Source organism: Euphorbia lathyris, chromosome 5 (genome assembly GCF_963576675.1).
Source record: "Euphorbia lathyris chromosome 5, ddEupLath1.1, whole genome shotgun sequence".
Classification (NCBI taxonomy): Eukaryota; Viridiplantae; Streptophyta; class Magnoliopsida; order Malpighiales; family Euphorbiaceae; genus Euphorbia; species Euphorbia lathyris.
The window spans coordinates 22,875,001-22,893,469 of record NC_088914.1 but is presented as its reverse complement, the minus strand read 5'-3'; positions in this window follow the sequence as shown (position 1 = coordinate 22,893,469).

Sequence of the window (18,469 nt, the reverse complement as noted above, 5' to 3'; positions counted from 1 at the left end):
CAATAAATATCATGAAAATCCTCATAAGAGATACCATTTTGTGTGTGTTTATATTATGTTGAAATAATGGGAATGGAGAAAATGGATGCTAATGAGTTGGTGGCACAAGTCATAAAGATTATTATTGCTAATGAAGTGTTGTCTTTTTTGAATTAAAGGTTGTTTGTTTTTATGGATTTGTTATTTTGTAACTTTGATTTTGTGGGTTTTTTTAGCCTTGTTGTCTACCGTAACTTTTAATACTTTGATTTTCTGCGTTTTTTTGTTAAAAATAAATTAAACTTAATTTTAATAGAAAAAAACAAAAAACAAAAACAAAATAATAAATGCAATCGCATGTTTGTGAGTATGGGAAGTCAAAAATGGACAAAAAATAATTGATGGATTGGTTCATCCTTTCACATTTCTTATAAGTATAGAAAATGAAAAAAATCAATATTTGAGTGATGGAGTCTATGGTCAAAACATGTAGGTTAGGTGTATTGTTTTTTTCAATTAAAAATTCATCCAAACTATTAGCCTATAAATAAGGCTTTGCATTGTAAGATGGGTGGTGTGAGGAATTGTATTAAGAGAAGAGAGAAGAAATAATTAATCAATTAAAAGTTTATAGTGTGTATTTACATTATCAATTTTATTCCTCCAACAAAGTGGTATCAGAGCCACGTTACGAGGGTCAGTCTTTCGCCAAACAGACCCTATAAAAATGTCAGACGGTCTCAAACTTCCTTATCAATACCCTCAGCTCACCAAAACCAATTATTCAAGTTGGTGTATTCGAATGAAGGCGTTACTCGGATGTCAAGATGTCTGGGATATAGTCGAAAAAGGCTACATAGTCCTAGGTAACGAGACAGCGTTGACACAGGCAGAAAAAGATACTCTGCAGAAAAATCGCAAAAGCGATCAAAAGGCGCTTACTCTCATCCATCAAGGTTTGGATGAATTAATTTTCGAGAAAGTAGCAGAAGCTACGACCGCCAAACAAGCCTGGGAAATTTTACGAGTTTCTCTTCAAGGGGAGGAGAAAGTTAAAAAAAGTTCGTTTGCAGATGTTGAGAGGAGAATTTGAGATGATGAGGATGAAAGAGACGGAAGCCATTAGTGATTACTCATCCCGAGTAAAATCTGTCGTAAATCAGATGCGGCAGTATGGAGAAAAAATTGAAGAGTCCAGAATTGTTGAAAAAATTCTGTGATCACTACTACCAAAATTTGATTACGTAGTGGTGGCTATGGAGGAGTCCAGGGACATCAGCGAAATGTCCGTTGATGAAGTTGTAGGGTCACTACAAGCACGAGAGGAGCGGTTTGAGAAACGAAGAGAAGATTCCGCAGAACAAGTCTTAGCAACAAAGGCTATGTTTAAAAATGGCGAAAGTAGTCAGTTCGGCAGAGGACGTGGAAGAGGTCGAGGAGGAAATGGTAGAGGATGAGGACGTGGCAGAAATCAATGCAGAAATGAAAACGGCAACAACAACAATGACAGAAGCACTCAATTCACCAGAGGCAGAGGAAGAGGTCAAGGACGCGGTCAAGGAAGAGGAAACTGTAGGCCGAATGAAGGACGTGACAAGTCTAATATTCAGTGTTATAATTGCTCCAAGTATGATCACTACGCGGTAGAATGTTGGAGTCTGCCTAAGGAGGTAGAAGAGACTGCCAATAATATTCAAGATGAGGAAGTAACTGGCACTGTGTTACTTACCTACGAAGGTGAAGAAAATTGCGAAAATAATATATGGTATCTTGACAATGCGGCAAGTAACCATATGTGTGGTGACAAGAAGATGTTCGTGGAACTCTATGAATCCGTTCGCGGTAATGTTGTATTTGGAGATTCCTCTAAGGTTCCTATTACAGGCAAAGGAACCATTCTTATTCGACTCAAAAATGACGCTCACCAGTTTATTGATAATGTTTACTATGTTCCTAGCATGAAAAGCAATATTTTGAGCTTGGGACAGTTATTGGAGAAAAATTATGAAGTTCACATGGTGGACCGAAAACTACTCCTGTTGAATGAGAAAAAGGAGCTGATTGCACGAGTACCCATGGCGAGAAACAGAATGTTCACAATTAACATTCAGACGGACGTGGCCAAATGTTTGAAAGCTTGTGTGCAAAGCCCCCCTGGCTTTGGCATTTACGGTACGGACATCTCAATTTTGGAGGATTGAAGCAGTTGGGACAGAAACAGATGGTAAACGGATTGCCTCACATTGACCAGCCTCATCAACTGTGTCAAGGATGTCTTGTTGGAAAACAATTCAGAACCAGTTTTCCAAAGGAGTCCATGTCAAGAGCAAAGGCGCCACTTGAGCTAGTTCACACAGACGTGTGTGGACCGATCACTCCACAATCCTTGGGAAAAAATAAATATTTTCTACTTTTTGAAGGAAAAAACAGAAGTATTTGAGACATTTAAAAAATTCAAAATCCAAGTGGAGAAAGAAAGTGGTCATTTTATTAAGGCACTCAAATCAGACAGAGGCGGTGAATACATGTCCATCTCTTTCAAGCAATTTTGTGAAGATCATGGAATTCGTCATTTCCTTTCAGTCCCGAGATCACCTCAGCAAAATGGCGTAGTAGAAAGACAGAACAGAACTGTGGTCAACATGGTGAGGAGCATGTTAAAAAGCTAAAATTTACCGAAGGAGTTATGGGCCGAAGCAGTAGACTGTGTTGTCTACCTGTTGAACAGATCACCAACTATCAGTGTTTGGGATCAAACTCCACAAGAAGCATGGAGTGGAATAAAACCCAGTATTTCTCATTTGCGTGTTTTTGGCAGTGTTGCTCATGTCCATGTACCGGATGAAGAACGCAAGAAGCTAGATGATAAAAGCAAGAAATATTTGTTTGTGGGCTATTCAGAACATTCCAAAGGGTACAAAATGTTCGATCCTCATACTCAGAAAATCATCATCAGTAGAGATGTCACTATTGATGAAAAAGCAGTTTGGGACTGGACCGGTGAAAAAGAAAACAATTACAGTTTTTATCCGTTCATGGATGAAGACAATGATCAGGAAGAACCAGCCACAATCATAGCCACAACACCAGCAACCAGTTCGACATCAGCAAGCTCATCCAGTTCGAGTTCATCCTCGAGTAATGAAGACAGTTCAGATGAACATCCGCCCGGAAAGCCAAAAAAATTCATACCTATTAAAGATCTCTATGATGTAACAAGAAATCTCGATGATGAATTAACTCTTTATTGTCATTTTGTTAATGATGAACCAACAGATCCAGAAGAAGCAATGAAAGATGAAAAATGGAGAAAAGCCATGGAAGAGGAGATTCATTCGATCGAGAAAAATAAAACATGGGAGCTGACGTCACTTCCGGTCGGTCAAAAACCCATTGGAGTTAAATGGGTGTTCAAAGCAAAGAAAGATGCAAACGGTGAAATCGTCCGACATAAAGCAAGACTGGTGGCAAAAGGGTTCAGTCAACGACCCGGAATTGACTATAATGAAGTTTTTGCTCCTGTTGCCAGAATGGAGAGTATCAGACTGATAATTTCTGTAGCTGCTCAACACGGGTGGAGAATCCATCAAATGGACGTGAAATCCGCATTTCTCAATGGATATATGGAAGAGGAAATTTATATCCAGCAACCACCTGGGTATGTTGTGAAAGATCAAGAAAATAAAGTGCTAAAATTAAAAAAGGTACTTTATGGTCTCAAGCAAGCACCACGAGCCTGGAACAGTCGCATTGACAAATATTTTCAAGAAAATGGTTTTGTCAAATGCCCACATGAATATGACCTGTATGCAAAGGTGAAAAATGGAGATATGTTACTTGTTTGTTTGTATGTGGATGATCTCATTTTTACAGGGAACAATCCTAAGATGTTTGAAGAGATCAAGAAGACAATGGCTCGTGAGTTCGAGATGACTGACATTGGTCTAATGTCATATTATCTTGGCATTGAAGTGAAGCAGAATGACAATGGAATTTTTATTTCTCAAAGTGGTTTTGCAAAGGAGATCTTAAAGAAGTTCAAGATGAAAAATTGTAATTCCGTCAGCACGCCAGTCGAATGTGGAATCAAATTGACAAAAGATGAAGGTGGAGACAGAGTCAATCCGACATTATTCCGAAGCTTGATCAGAAGTCTCAGATACTTGACATGTACGAGACCGGATATTCTCTATGCAGTCGGCTTAGTAAGTCGATACATGGAAGCTCCAACGGTGTCACATTGGAATGCAGCAAAAAGAATTCTCCGTTACGTGAAAGGTACAACTAATTTGGGATTACTTTATTCAAAAACTGACGATTTCAAATTAGTTGGATACTGTGATAGTGATTGGGCCGGTGACAAGGATGATCGAAAAAGTACAACTGGTTTTGTATTTTTTCTAGGTGATACTGCATTTACGTGGAGTTCGAAGAAGCAGGCGATTGTGACGTTGTCAACCTGCGAAGCTGAATATGTTGCTGCAACCTCATATGTGTGTCATGCGATTTGGCTCCGAAAATTGCTAGAAGAATTTCAGATGACTCAAAATGATCCGACGGAGATTTTTATCGATAATAAATCTGCACTGGCATTGACGAAAAATTCAGTGTTTCATGATCGAAGTAAGCACATTGATACGAGGTATCATTTTATTCGTGAGTGTATTGAGCAAAAGGAGGTGACACTGAAGTACGTGAAGACACAAGATCAGATTGCAGATATTTTCACGAAGCTACTGAAGTATGATGTGTTCAGTCAATTGAGAGATCAACTGGGAGTCACGAAAAATTAAGTTTAAGGGGGCATGTTAAAAATAAATTAAACTTAATTTTAATAAAAAAAAGAAAAAAGAAAAACAAAATAATAATGCAATCACATGTTTGTGAGTATGGGAAGTCAAAAATGGACAAAAAAAATAATTGATGGATTGGTTCATCCTTTCACATTTCTTATAAGTATAGAAAATGAAAAAAAATCAATATTTGAGTGATGGAGTCTATGGTCAAAACATGCAGGTTAGGTGTATTGTTTTTTTCAATTAAAAATTCGTCCAAACTAGTAGCCTATAAATAAGGCTTTGCATTGTAAGATGGGTGGTGTGAGGAATTGTATTAAGAGAAGATAGAAGAAATAATTAATCAATTAAAAGTTTATAGTGTGTATTTACATTATCAATTTTATTCCTCCAACATTTTTTAGTCTTGTTGTCTATTGTAACTTTTAATGAATGTTGTTTACTTCCTAAAAAAATATCATTTATTTCAAGTTATGTAAGATAATAAAATTTTGTAAATTGAATTTTTAATTTATTTTTTAGGAATTAAACTATTAGATATTTATCCGAATCACCGAAAAATTATATTGGATTGGACCGGAACCGAATCTCCGAATCCCCGAACTGGACTGGACCGAAATTTTGGGGCAATTCAATTCTGGAGATTTATTCTTTCAATCCAATCCTGAAGATTTCCTTTTATTAATCTCCGAATTTCAATCCAATACTGGAGATTCATGAATCCCCGACTTGGACCGAAGTGTGCCTAGCCCTAATTGTAACGGTATGAAAAATGGGTTTATGAGATATTGTTAGTCATAACAGTATGAAAAGTGGGTTTCAACTAAAAAAGCTCATTAGGGACTGATTTTAATAACTAAATATAAATCAATCATTTTTTAATTACTAATGTTAGTGCTTACCAATATTGTTAGTCGTAGCGGTAGCGGTATGAAAACTGGGTCTCCAACTACAGAAGCTCACTCTATATTTAATGAATAAAATCCTGATTTTAAGTTCTCAATCCTATTAAAAACTTTAAAAATATTTATTTATTATTTTTAACCCTTATCCTCTATTTTCTTCTTTCATAGTTTGACTCTTCTTCCCTCTCTAACCCTAACCTTCCATCGACATTTTTAGAGAACTTTTACCCTTCAACTTTTTCCTTCTAAAGTAAGAACTTCAACCCCATTCAAATCTCAACTCATCGGCAAACTAGCATTTCGAGTCTCATTCCACTATAAGAAAACATCTAGTTAACAACTAATTTTAGCAACTAGATAAAATCGGCCGCGAATTAGTGACCGATAAAAATTGAGAGAAATATTGGTGCTTATGTTACAGAATAAAAACAAAAAGAAAAAAAAATATAAAAGATATTAGAAAAAGGAAAAACATAATTGCCTCAACCTAAAGCCCTATTTCCTCTTTCTCTTCTCTGCTCTCGACCTCGACCTAGTCCCTTCTCTTCTCTGCTTTATGATCTCAACCTAAGCCCCATCCTCATCTCTTCTTCTCCAACCTAATCCCTCTTCTTTCAGACCTCCTACTTGATCCCTCTCCTTTTTTATACTACCTCCTTCTCCAATTAACTATAAGAGTAAGATCTCCTTCTTCAGTTAACTATAAGAGCAAGTCTAGTGGAAGTAACAACCTTTGTTACTTCCACTTTGACACATACACAAAAATAACACATACAAATAACCAATGTTTTAAAAACCGAACCGGACAAGAAACCGGCTTAACAACGGGGTTAGGGGTCAATGGGTTCAGCCGATTGACTCGAATTGGTTGAACCGAATGATTCATAATTAATATATAATAAAAAATAATTAAATTATAATCACAAAGTTATAATCATAATATATCAATTTACCAATAAATCAAATTTATCAACATTAAATTAAATAAAACAATCAAATAAATAATCATACTAACTTATTAAATTGAAAAAAATAAAAATCAAATGATACCCAATTATTGTTTCAAAAAAAATGATATCCAATTATTAAAAATATATTGTTTAATAAAAAAAATTAAAGATACATTATTATTATGTATATAATATTAATATATATTATATTTAAAGTATATATCAAAATAATAGATAATAAACTGACTAAGGAATATTAAATTGCTTGGCTAAAATAATAAGGGGATGTTATTGTTCTTAGTATCATGGACCTATATTTAGGCTACATTAGAATTAAAAGATAAAAGGGGATATTATTGTTCTTACTTGTCTTGCCCAGAAGTCAATTTGTCTAGGCTTTCTAATTTTCTTTCAAACAAAGGACGTGAATATGGTGGGAATCCCACATCGGAATATTGTAAAAACAGAAAGGAAATAGTCCACTATAAAATTGATTGCAATTAAAACAATCAGTTATAAAATAAGCGGAGTCAATCCGGTTTACCGGGTTAATATCGGTTCACTGGTTTGCTCCAATTTTTGACGGGCTGATACTATTAACACAAAATGGTTATAACCGGACCAGATATTTGTTTGGTTTATGATCGAACTGGCTGGTCTGATTCGATTTTAAAATCATTGCAAATATCTCACTATATTACACTCCTACTTTCAATTTTTATGGGGCCTATTTATAAAAATATATTATATATTTACTTAATTAATATATAATTAATAATATATGGTTCTGTTTGGCAATTAGCTGTTAGCTAATAGCTGATTACATTAGCTACATTAGTTGTTAGCTGATTACCTTTTTGGTTAACTGATTTGACTAGTGGATTGTATGAACTTGTTTGGTAAAATTTAGCCTAATACACTACAAGAAATTCGCAAATTACCAGCGGACTAATTTCCGCTGCTGATCACCGATGGAATAGCAGCGGAAATCAATCCGCTGCAAATTACCGGCGGAACAGTAGCGGAATTGAATTTTCATCGGTGAATTCTAATCTCACCAGCGCAACCGCTGGTAAAAATTGTTGGTCCCTTATAACGTTACAAGTATAGTTCCAAGTGGGGGTTAGGAACTATTTAAACTTTTTAAAACTTGGGGCTGACTTCTTTTCTTAAGAGAAAAGGTTTTAACAGCGGCGCTGAGTAAACAGTAAGATACTGGCTTAGTCAACTGGTGACTAGGTCAGTTTCTTGACTTGAGTCAGGAGATAACACTTAGAGTCTATTCCTGAGCTCAGATGTTTGATGCGCACAACTCAGCTTGACCTCTTTACTTGGTCAGTTTTTGGTTATTTAAGCAAGCAATATATATAAGGAGTTTAAGGTAAGAAATACGTTACTCAGCAGATTTATCCAGGTTCGGCTTCTGAGCCTACGTCCTGTCCCCGGAACACGTTCCGAGATTTCGAATCCTCTACTGAGCTCTTTAAAGGTAGAGCCTCAAACCTTTTACAATCTTAGCAACTGAGTATAACAAGAGTACCTTCCTCTATACCTCTACTCAATCCTAATCTCTCGCTGAGTACTATAACCGAGTACTCAGCCTCTCCTTTCTAATCTCTAGAAATGATAAGTGTTTGTCCTAAACAATGATTGCTAAGACACCTTAGATGATTGAATAATCACTCTAGACTTTTACACAAAAGATATGAAATTTAGTGTAAGATTGCTTTGCTTCTTGCTTGCAGAACTTGCGTAGAAATTTGGTCAGCGTAATGGCTTGATCAAGTTCTGTGTTGAATGAAGCTTCTGATGGCACTATTTATAGAGACGTCTTGAGGCATCGGTCATTTCGAATTTCGAAATAACCGTTGGAGGGAAACGGCTTCCTGTCGTTGTCATCCTGACTTGCTCAGAGCTCTTGGCCAATCAGATTTGAGTATCTTCTGTCCACGGTCAGCTTTTGGTCAGCTCGGCAGAGTGTCTCTCCATTTATGGTAATGTCAACTAGACAGCATACTGTGTCGTCTGAACTTTACCCAAAGTGGAAACACTTTGTCTGGAAGTTTTTCTTAGCCAGCTGCTGTCTTGTACGCTTTGTCGAATCAACTCAGCAGCTTCGTTCCGAAGTTGTTCCCTGAAGGTCTTCTAGATCCTTCTTCCGCTGAGTTGCGTTTTGTCCACAACGACAACGTTTTGACATTCACGGGCCGAGTTGTCTTGAACAATTTGACTTGGGCTTTGACTCTTGTATTGAGCTTGGGCCTTTTAATCCTTATGTCTTATAAGCAATTTTTAACTCAACATTGAACAAACACATTAGTAGAATAAATCAAAGCATTTAAACTTAGTGTGTTTAGAATATATCAATCCTAAAGAGAAATATGTAATAGTTAGTATTTCCTTAGGTTTGCCCTTTTATTCCGTCTCTGGCTCGACGGAATAATTTAGATGATATGTCCATAACGCCAATGTATGTGTGAATGTGTGTCTGATGTATGCTAAAGCAAATCAAGACTAAGTTAGATTATGAGACTTAAATAAAAATCCCTCATTAAAAAGTTAAGTAAATAAATAAGTTATTAAAATCGGTTGCCCCTCCCTAATATTATAATTCAGCCGGCAGTACTGGGGGCCTTTGGATTGTTGGCCAAAGTCAAGCTCGGGGTCTTATGGTAACACCTGGATTATCGAAAATCGTTCTTTCATGAATATGGGGTAATACTTAAATTAGAGTATGATAATTGGATGGGCAAACTCATGTTGTCATACACTAATGGGCAAAATGGTTGGGATTAATATGAATGACATATTAGTTACTAATGTGGTTAGTAACCCAATAACCTAGGAATCGCATTCGAGATGTGATTGATTGAATGAATCTACCTAACGAATGAGACTAGTTTGTTGGCTAAAGTTAAGGCGAAATCTCAGGAGTTAGGATCCTAGCTCACTAAAGGATTTGTGAAATTCTTCGAATTAATATGGAGGGTTATTAATTTGGCAAAATAGTGGGAGCAATCTGAAATAAATTAAAAGGCCTATAATTTTAGATTGTTATACTTTAAAGCAAATGAATAACATACGTTTACTCTTTCTCACTCTCAGTTTAATGAAACACTCTTAAAATCATGACTAACACCAATCTGCAAAACACATTTACCGATAACAAGTTGAATAGTTCAAACTTCACCGACTGGTTTCGTAACCTCAAAATCGTTTTGAAGTTCGATAAAATAGGGTATGTATTTGATACATCGATACCCCCTATCCCTGAGGATGATGCTCCCAATCGATGCTTACCAGAAGCACAAGGCTGATGACGATCATGCCGGATGCATCATACTTGCATCGATGACATCGGAATTACAAAGGCAACTATGCCTGTTCCATCATCATGCACCTAAAGGAATTGTTTGGGAAACAGACCAGGTGCGAACGCTACGAGATATCCAAGTTGCTATATCGTTGCAAGATGCAAGAGGGCACATCTGTAATGACACATTGTGTCAAGATGATTGGCTACATTACCAAACTTTCTAGTATTGGATTCGCGATGGATAACGAACTAAGTGTAGACTTAATTCTTCAATCCCTCCCAAAGAGTTATTCATAGTTCATCATGAACTATCAGATGAATGACTTGCAAACCTCTCTTGAAGAGCTTGCAAATATGCTCAAGTCAGTTGAGCCCAATATGAAGAAAGACAAGGCAATACCGGCTATTGTCATAGAGGGATCAAAGAAGTGGAAAGGGAATTCTCCCAATCCTAAACATCCCAAGAAAGTTAAGAAAGCCATGCCCACTAAAGGTAAGGGAAAGGAAGTGAAGAAGCCTAAAAGAAAGTGCCACTATTGTGGTGACGTGGGGCATTGGAAGAGAAATTGTTCTTTGTACCGAGCTACCCTCCAGAAGGGAAAAGCCGGTACTCCAACGTCTGGTATGTTCTATAAAGAACAAACATTGCGATTTTTATAGAGATGGGATTTTTTATTTTTCAGGAATATCACAAAATGGGATTTATGTGTTAGATTTCTGTTTTCGCAATTGATACCAAAAGACATAAGCTAGATAATTCAACTTACTTGTGGCATTGTCATATAAACGAGAGACGCATGCTAAAGCTACATTCAGATGGGCTTATAGATCCAATCGATTCTGAATCATTGGAAACATGCGAATCATGTTTAAAAGGTAAAATGACAAAGACACCCTTTAGCAATAAAGGTGAGCGTGTATCAAACACTCTAGGACTCATTCATTCAGATGTATGTGGCCCTATGTCAGTCTAAGCAAGAGGAGGATTCAGATACTTCATTAGCTTCATAGATGACCATACTCGATATGGTTACATCTACTTGATGAAGCACAAATCAGAAGCTTTTGACAAGTTCAAATGCTTCAAGAATGAAGTGGAAAATCAATTAGGAAAGAAAATAAAGACGCTTCGATCCGATCGAGGTGGCGAATATCTTTCAGATGATTTTCTGAATTATCTAACTGAATGTGGGATATGCTCGCAATGGACACCTCCCTATACACCACAACATAATGGTGTATCCGAGAGGAGAAACCGTACCCTATTAGATAGGGTACGGTCCATGATGAGTATGGCCTTACTTCCAAAGACGTTCTGGGACTATGCCTTAGAAACTGCCCTCTTCACCCTGAATCGAGTACCAACTAAATCCGCCAGTTTCACACCATATGAATTGTTCGTTGGTAGGAAACCCGTATTCTCATTTATGAGAGTATGGGGTTGTTCAGCATATGTCAAACGCATTGCGTCCGACAAATTGGATTCTAAATCTGATAAATGTTTCTTCATTGGATATCCCAAAGAGACCATAGGGTATTACTTCTATCATCCAGATGATCAGAAAGTAATAGTATCCAGATACGCAACCTTCTTAGAGAAAGAGTTTCTCGAAGAAACGCAAAAGGGAAGCGTGATTGAACTCGATGAAGTTCAAGGGGAAGAGACACCGGATGAAACAACATAAGCGGTTGAGGTACCCGAAGAAGTCCCATTAGATGAGACTCTAGTGGCACCTATTCGTAGATCACGAAGAGTTCGTGAACTCCCAGTTAGATATGGTTTTCTAGTGGGAGATGATGACGAGGTTCCCGTGTTAGAAGACGAACCCGAAAACTACGAAGAGGCTCTTACTAGTCCAGATTCTAAAGCATGGCTTGAAGCCATGGATTCTGAAATGGATTCCATGTATACTAACCAAGTTTGGACTTTGGTTGATCCACCCGAGGGGATAAAACCCATTGGGTGCAGGTGGATCTTCAAAAAGAAGACTGACATGGATGGAAAGGTTAGCACCTACAAGGCTAGGTTGGTAGCGAAAGGATATCGTCAAAAACAAGGCGTTGATTATGACGAAACCTTCTCTCCCGTTGCTATGTCCAAATCAATCAGAATCATGCTTGCAATTGCCGCTCATTTTGATTATGAGATTTGGCAAATGGATGTGAAAACAGCTTTCCTAAACGGAAACTTGCTTGAGGATGTATACATGATGCAACCTGAAGGTTTCATATCAAAGGATGCAAATAAAGTTTGCAAACTTCAGAGATCCATTTATGGACTCAAGCAAGCATCTAGAAGCTAGAATAAGCGTTTTGACGAAACCATAAAACAATTTGGTTTCGAACAAAATTGCGAAGAAGCTTGCATTTACAAGAAAGCAAGTGGGAGCTCTATAGCATTTCTCATACTATATGTGGACGATATACTGTTAATGGAAATGACATTGCTCTATTACAATCGGTGAAATTATGGTTATCCGGTAACTTCTCAATGAAAGACCTTGGTGAAGCAGCCTATATACTTGGTATAAAGATCTATAGAGATAGATCGCGTAGACTGCTTGGTCTTTCACAGGCTACATACATTGAAAAGGTGCTAAATCGGTTTAGCATGCTTGAATCGAAACGAGGTAACTTACCCATGGTACATGGAGTAAAGTTAAACAATCATCAATGTCCTAAAACTGATGATGACAAACGACGCATGGCTGTTGTCCCGTACGCCAGCGCGATCGGTTCGATTATGTATGCTATGCTATGCACTAGACCTGACGTAGCGTTCGCGTTATCTGTAACGAGTCGCTACCAAGGGAATCCGGGAGACGAGCATTGGATTGCCGTCAAGAACATTCTTAAGTATTTGAGAAGGACTAAAGATATGTTCCTAGTGTACGGAGAAGGAGATCTGAAAATTAAAGGATTTTCAGACGCTAGTCATCTCACAGATGAGAATGATTTTAAATCCCAATCAGGATACCTGTTTATCTTGAATGGGGGCGCGGTCAGTTGGAAAAGTTCCAAGCAGGGAAGCGTAGCTTCCTCTACGACCGAGTCAGAGTACATCGCTGCTGCGGAAGCAGCAAAGGAAGCAGTTTGGATTAGAAAGTTCATTACAGAACTAGGAGTGGTGCCTGACATTGTCAATCCCATTACTCTGTACTGTGATAACAATGGAGCCATTGCGAAAGCAAAGGAACCACGGTCTCATAATGCATCCAAGCACTACCTAAAGCGATACCACATCATCAGAGAGATTGTGGCTAGAGGAGATGTGAGAATAGAAAGAGTACCTACCGAGGACAACGTTGCAGATCCGTTGACAAAGCCATTAGCCCAGAAAGTACATGATCGTCATTTAACTTCTACTGGGATAAGTTTTAGAAACAATTGGCTTTAGTCCAAGTGGGAGTATGTTGGGGTTTAGTGTCCTATAGACAATTGTTGCAGGATACAAACTTATTGTAAATGAATTGTTCTTTATATCATTTGTTTTAATAAGATATATGTTTTATAACTATATAAAGGCAATTCCTTTTAAAGCACTAAATAAAGTCTAATAAAAGGAAATCCGTAAGTTTGTTTAAAGTGATTATAAAGTGTTCATACAAGCATGAAGTGAGACAAAACTTTATAATAAACTAATAAACTTAAAACCACCCCAAGTCAAGTGATATGTTTAGGATTGATATATCACTGTTGAGACTTGTATGTAACAATGTCTTCTGTCCGACAGAAAGCTGATCTCACAAGCTTCATATATATAGATATCTGGACAGTTACATAGATCCGATAAAACGTCGTTCATCAGGATTGGGGATCCGATTTGAGATAACAGGATGGGTAGATTCGTCCTTGTCACCTGTTCATCTCATTGGTATTAATAGGTATAAATAATCCTCAGACTCAAAGGAATGTTAATTGGTCATCCTGAATTACTGAATGTGAGACTTTGATCGCGTGGTCCCACGATCCTTAACAGAGATGACTCTGGGGTGTGAACTGCAAAGGTTGGGTGTCACAGGAGGTAATGTCAGGGTAGTTATACATTGGATTGAGCATTTATCACTCCCGATGAATGGGAGATACGTCCAAGGATCGCATGTGGAAGACTCGACTCTAAATCCTTGCAAGGTGATAGCTTAAGAGTAGAAATACAGATTTCACTTAACCTATCTATTTGAGTTGACTCGGCCTGTACAAGTAAAACGAATGTCTCGCTATATGTGACTTGACATCATCCATAGTCATAAGATTCAGTTCAAGGATGTAGTTGATAAAGGATCGAATTATACTGTAACTAATACGGAAGGGTTAACGGCAGAATCAACCTGTCTTCTTAACGGACTCTGGGGGAATGATTACGGACATACCGATAACATGCTCTGTTCATCATTCCGTTATGCAAGGATTAAATATAATTCTTGAAGAAATTAACTTAATAGTTGCATACGGCCAGAAGTAGTAAGGACCTAATGGATCACACATAAGACTTGGAAACAAAAGAGAGATGGATATGATTAATAGATGGAAGCCCAATTGAGCCCGATAAGGCCCACATATAGGAGGGGGTCGAAATTTATGTATATTAGGGAAGGAATTAATTTATTCCACTCTTCCTAATTTGATTAGGATTGTGAAATTAAATTAATTAAGAGATAATCAAGTTAAGAGTTTTAATTAGATTAATATACTCCTATTATTATCTAACTAGGTTATTTATTATTGTCCTAATTATATTGGATATATAGTAAGATAATAATTAGAAATCCTATTCCGAATTGGATTCCTATTAAGTAACCTATTCCTATCTAACTAGGGTTTAGAGACAAGCTAATATATATACCCCCTTCCCTTTGGAATTTCGATACATGCTTCTTCCTCCCCTACTTGAGTTTTTCGAAAATTGCATTTAGAGAGAGAAAGTGAATTCCCATCCCCAAGTTCGTGGACAAGAATTCATACGGCATTCCATCGATTGATTAATCTAATTCATCCCTCTTTCTCCTTGATCTTGTGTTGGTTAATTAGAGGTAATCTATTTTGGTTACATCTCATAAGGGTTGATTATAATTTAACCTCACCGTGTTCACGAAAGAAGAAAAACAATCAAAAGGGAGAAATTCGTTTTTCTTCGCCTACATCAGGTCAGTTCACTATTTCGAGGATTCCCGGAGATTGAACCGTCGGATCGTTGCGATTTTTGGACAGTAGCTTCTAGACACATTCTTCCACGTTTTCATCGAAGGGATTGTCGTTCGGAGGTCTGGAAGGTCTGTTTCGAATAGGGGCAGATTGGTAAACAGTTTACCTCTCCTTTGAAGTTGTGGGCACTTCGTTTGCAACGGTAGATTGATCATCGAAAGGTATTTCTTCTTATCCCTATTTATATGAAATAACGATTAACGGATCCTATGGTTAAAAGGAAGTAGGCTAAAATTTTTATATTTCCGCTGCTATACCTTAGCCCTATTTCCAACAAAGCTGAGTGACTTGGGAAAGCTGAGTTGTCTCAATAGTGGAAGACCCAGCAGCAGGAGGAGTTGTTTGTTGAAGGTCTTTGATCAATACTTGTACTGAGTCGATTATTCTTTTGCCAGACTCAGTGGCATTCATGTAGCTTTGAGAGCCTTTATTAAGTTATCCAGTGACATCAGTATGACCGGTTGGAAGAGGAGTCAAGGGAATGACGTGGTCAGTGACTGGAAGTGTGGTTCCAATCTGCACTTGAGGTTCTGGTAGAACTGATTGATCGGCAGATATGTTGAGTGGAGAAGAGGTAATTCTTATGCTGTCAGTGCTGACTTGAGCAGGAATGTCCTGAGTCGGTGGAATGCTTGTGGTAACAGCATTGACAGGAAATGGCTTAACTTGACTTGTTGAGTTTGCGGAAGCATTCAATTCGGCGTGTTCCTTTGGTGAAGAAACAGAGGCTTGCTTTTCAATGGAAGCCGATGTGGTAGAAGTTGGTTGTCTTTTGAAAAATTTCAGCTTGAGTTTAGAAGGGTCTTGGGTTGGCTTCTGAATAACAAAGTCAGGAAGGGTTGGTGGTTGAACACGAATGTCACTGACTGTCTTCTGACTTGCCTTAACCAATCTTCTTCTGTGAGGAGGAGGAGGGTCAGCTTGAATAGACTCTCCTGAGTGAGATGGAGAAGTTTCTTCTTGATCAGCTTCTTGATCAGCATTAAGCTGGTCAGCTTGTTCTTGTACCTGATCAACATTGTGTTGGTCATGTTCTTGTTCTTCTCCAGCAGCCAACTCAGAATTGGCTTGCTCAGCTTCAACCTCACTAGTTGTTTCCTCATTGTCCTCAGCGTCATCCTGACCGCTGGCCTCTTCTTCTTCTTCGTCATCTTCTGAACTATCACCATCCAGCTCTTCCTCAACTTGTGCAATGAACTGATCGTCCAAATGCACCTCATCTTCTTGATGCTCAGCTACAGTTCCTAGACACTGTGTGTAGTGAGAGTCACCAGGAACAATGATGTCAGTAGGGATAGCATCAATGGGAGTCAGTGAAGAAGACTTCTGCTTCTTTTGAGGCTGCACATCAGCATCTTGTCTTTCCTCAATTTCAGGCTCATCTTGCCTGCTCCTTTTCTCGGCTGACTTAGGTCTCTCCTGACCTGATTCAGCAACTGACTTAGGCTTCTTTGCCTTAGGCTCTGCTTTCTTTGAAGTGGTCTCAACAGCTTTCCTCTTGCGGGCAGCTGGAGCCTTAGTTCTTCTCCCTTTCATCGGGACAGCTGTTTCCTCAGCTTGTTGTTCACCAGCAGCAGCAGTTTTTCCTTTCTTCAGAGGCTGATTGAACTTCAAAGCCCTCAGCGAAGCTGCTGTGATTTCAGATCCTCTAGCTTTAACTTCATCAGTTAGGTCTATTTGATGATCAATGAGGATCCTGGTGATGAGCGAGCCCAGTCTTAGAGTTCCAGTGCTTTGTAGGAACCCAGCAATCAGGAATACTGGCATGTTGATCGGCTTATATGTCAGCATATGCCATATGAAGCATTGCTCAAAGTTCATTGCTGAGGTTGTGCAGTTGATCTTCGGATAAATGAAGTAGGACAGCAGATAGTGAGCCATCTTTTGGTGCTGATCCATAGAGGAACTGGAAACTTCTCCTGAGTGGCCTTCAGGTTTACAGAAGGTGACATCGTACCCAGTACCTTCATGATCTCCAGATCTTCGCAGCTTTGCTCCTTCATTTTTCAACTTCAGCAAATTCGCCAAATAGGCGGGATTGATGAAAATCGTTTTCCCCTTTACTGCTGTTGCCAGATAGTCCTGGTTATCATTAGCGACTTGGAGGTTCTTGTAGAATTCCCTTACGAGGTCAGGATAGGTGTGATCCCTAATAGAGAACAGCTCGGTCCATCCATTTTGCGATATCCATTCGCAGAAGGGTTGCTCGGAAGTCACGAAGGACTCAGAGACCCAGCGAGAGAAGTCCACTTTCCATTCGCTAATATTACCGAAAACCTTGGTATAGGTTCTAGTCTTGGTCGGTTTTCCTTTGGAGGAGGTAGCTTGCCTAGTTTTTCCTTTACTCGGCGTAGTGACCTTGGTAGTTTCAGGCACAGAGGTTTGCCTGGAGGGTTCATCGGAGCTGGTCTTAGGGTGACCGGCACCGGAGATGTTGATGGAAACTTTAGTCATCGTTTCAGAACAAGTTTGGGAAGCTTTGAGAGTTTTTAGAGAGAAAGCTTTGCCTTAGAATTCGATAGGTGTAAAGAAAATAAAGAATGGGGATTTACCCATTATTTATAGCGGTGAAGAGTGGATCTTATCGGATCCATGTGTCAGTTTTGCCTTGGGATTATCAATCGATAAAGATCCTGGCTTTTATGACACATTCGGCGCATACGTCATCCTAGGTGGCTATACGCGTGCTTTTGCATTTAATTCAACGGATCTAACACTCAGCGTTTAGAATACTAAGCGTTTTGGATTCTGAGTGATCAGTAGTATATGAAAGGATGATTTCTCAGTTTAAGATAACTACTCGGTGTGCATATTGACTCAGTATTGATGTGTATTTTGTGTTAAGTACTCAGCATAACAATCACTCAGCATGCATTTGCATAAATCATTCAGCATAGTAATTCACTCAGCATAAATTTACATTTTAGAACAGGAATTTACTGAAGAGGATTAAACATACCAATGGCTTCTCTCACTATACTGAACTGTTCACGAGCCAGTGGCTTTGTGAAGATATCTGCAAGCTGCTCATCCGTTGGGACGTAGGTCAGCTTTATCTCACCTTTGAGTATATGGTCTCTAATGAAGTGATGCCTTATGCTGACATGCTTCATTCTGCTGTGTTGAATTGGGTTCTTTGATAAATCAATTGCACTTTTGTTATCGCATTTGACCTCAATTGTCTTTGTTTGAACACCATAGTCTTCAAGATGTTGCTTAATCCATAGGACTTGAGCAACACAATGACCAGCAGCAATGTACTCAGCTTCAGTGGTAGACAAGGCTACTGACGCCTGCTTCTTGCTGAACCAAGATACAAGA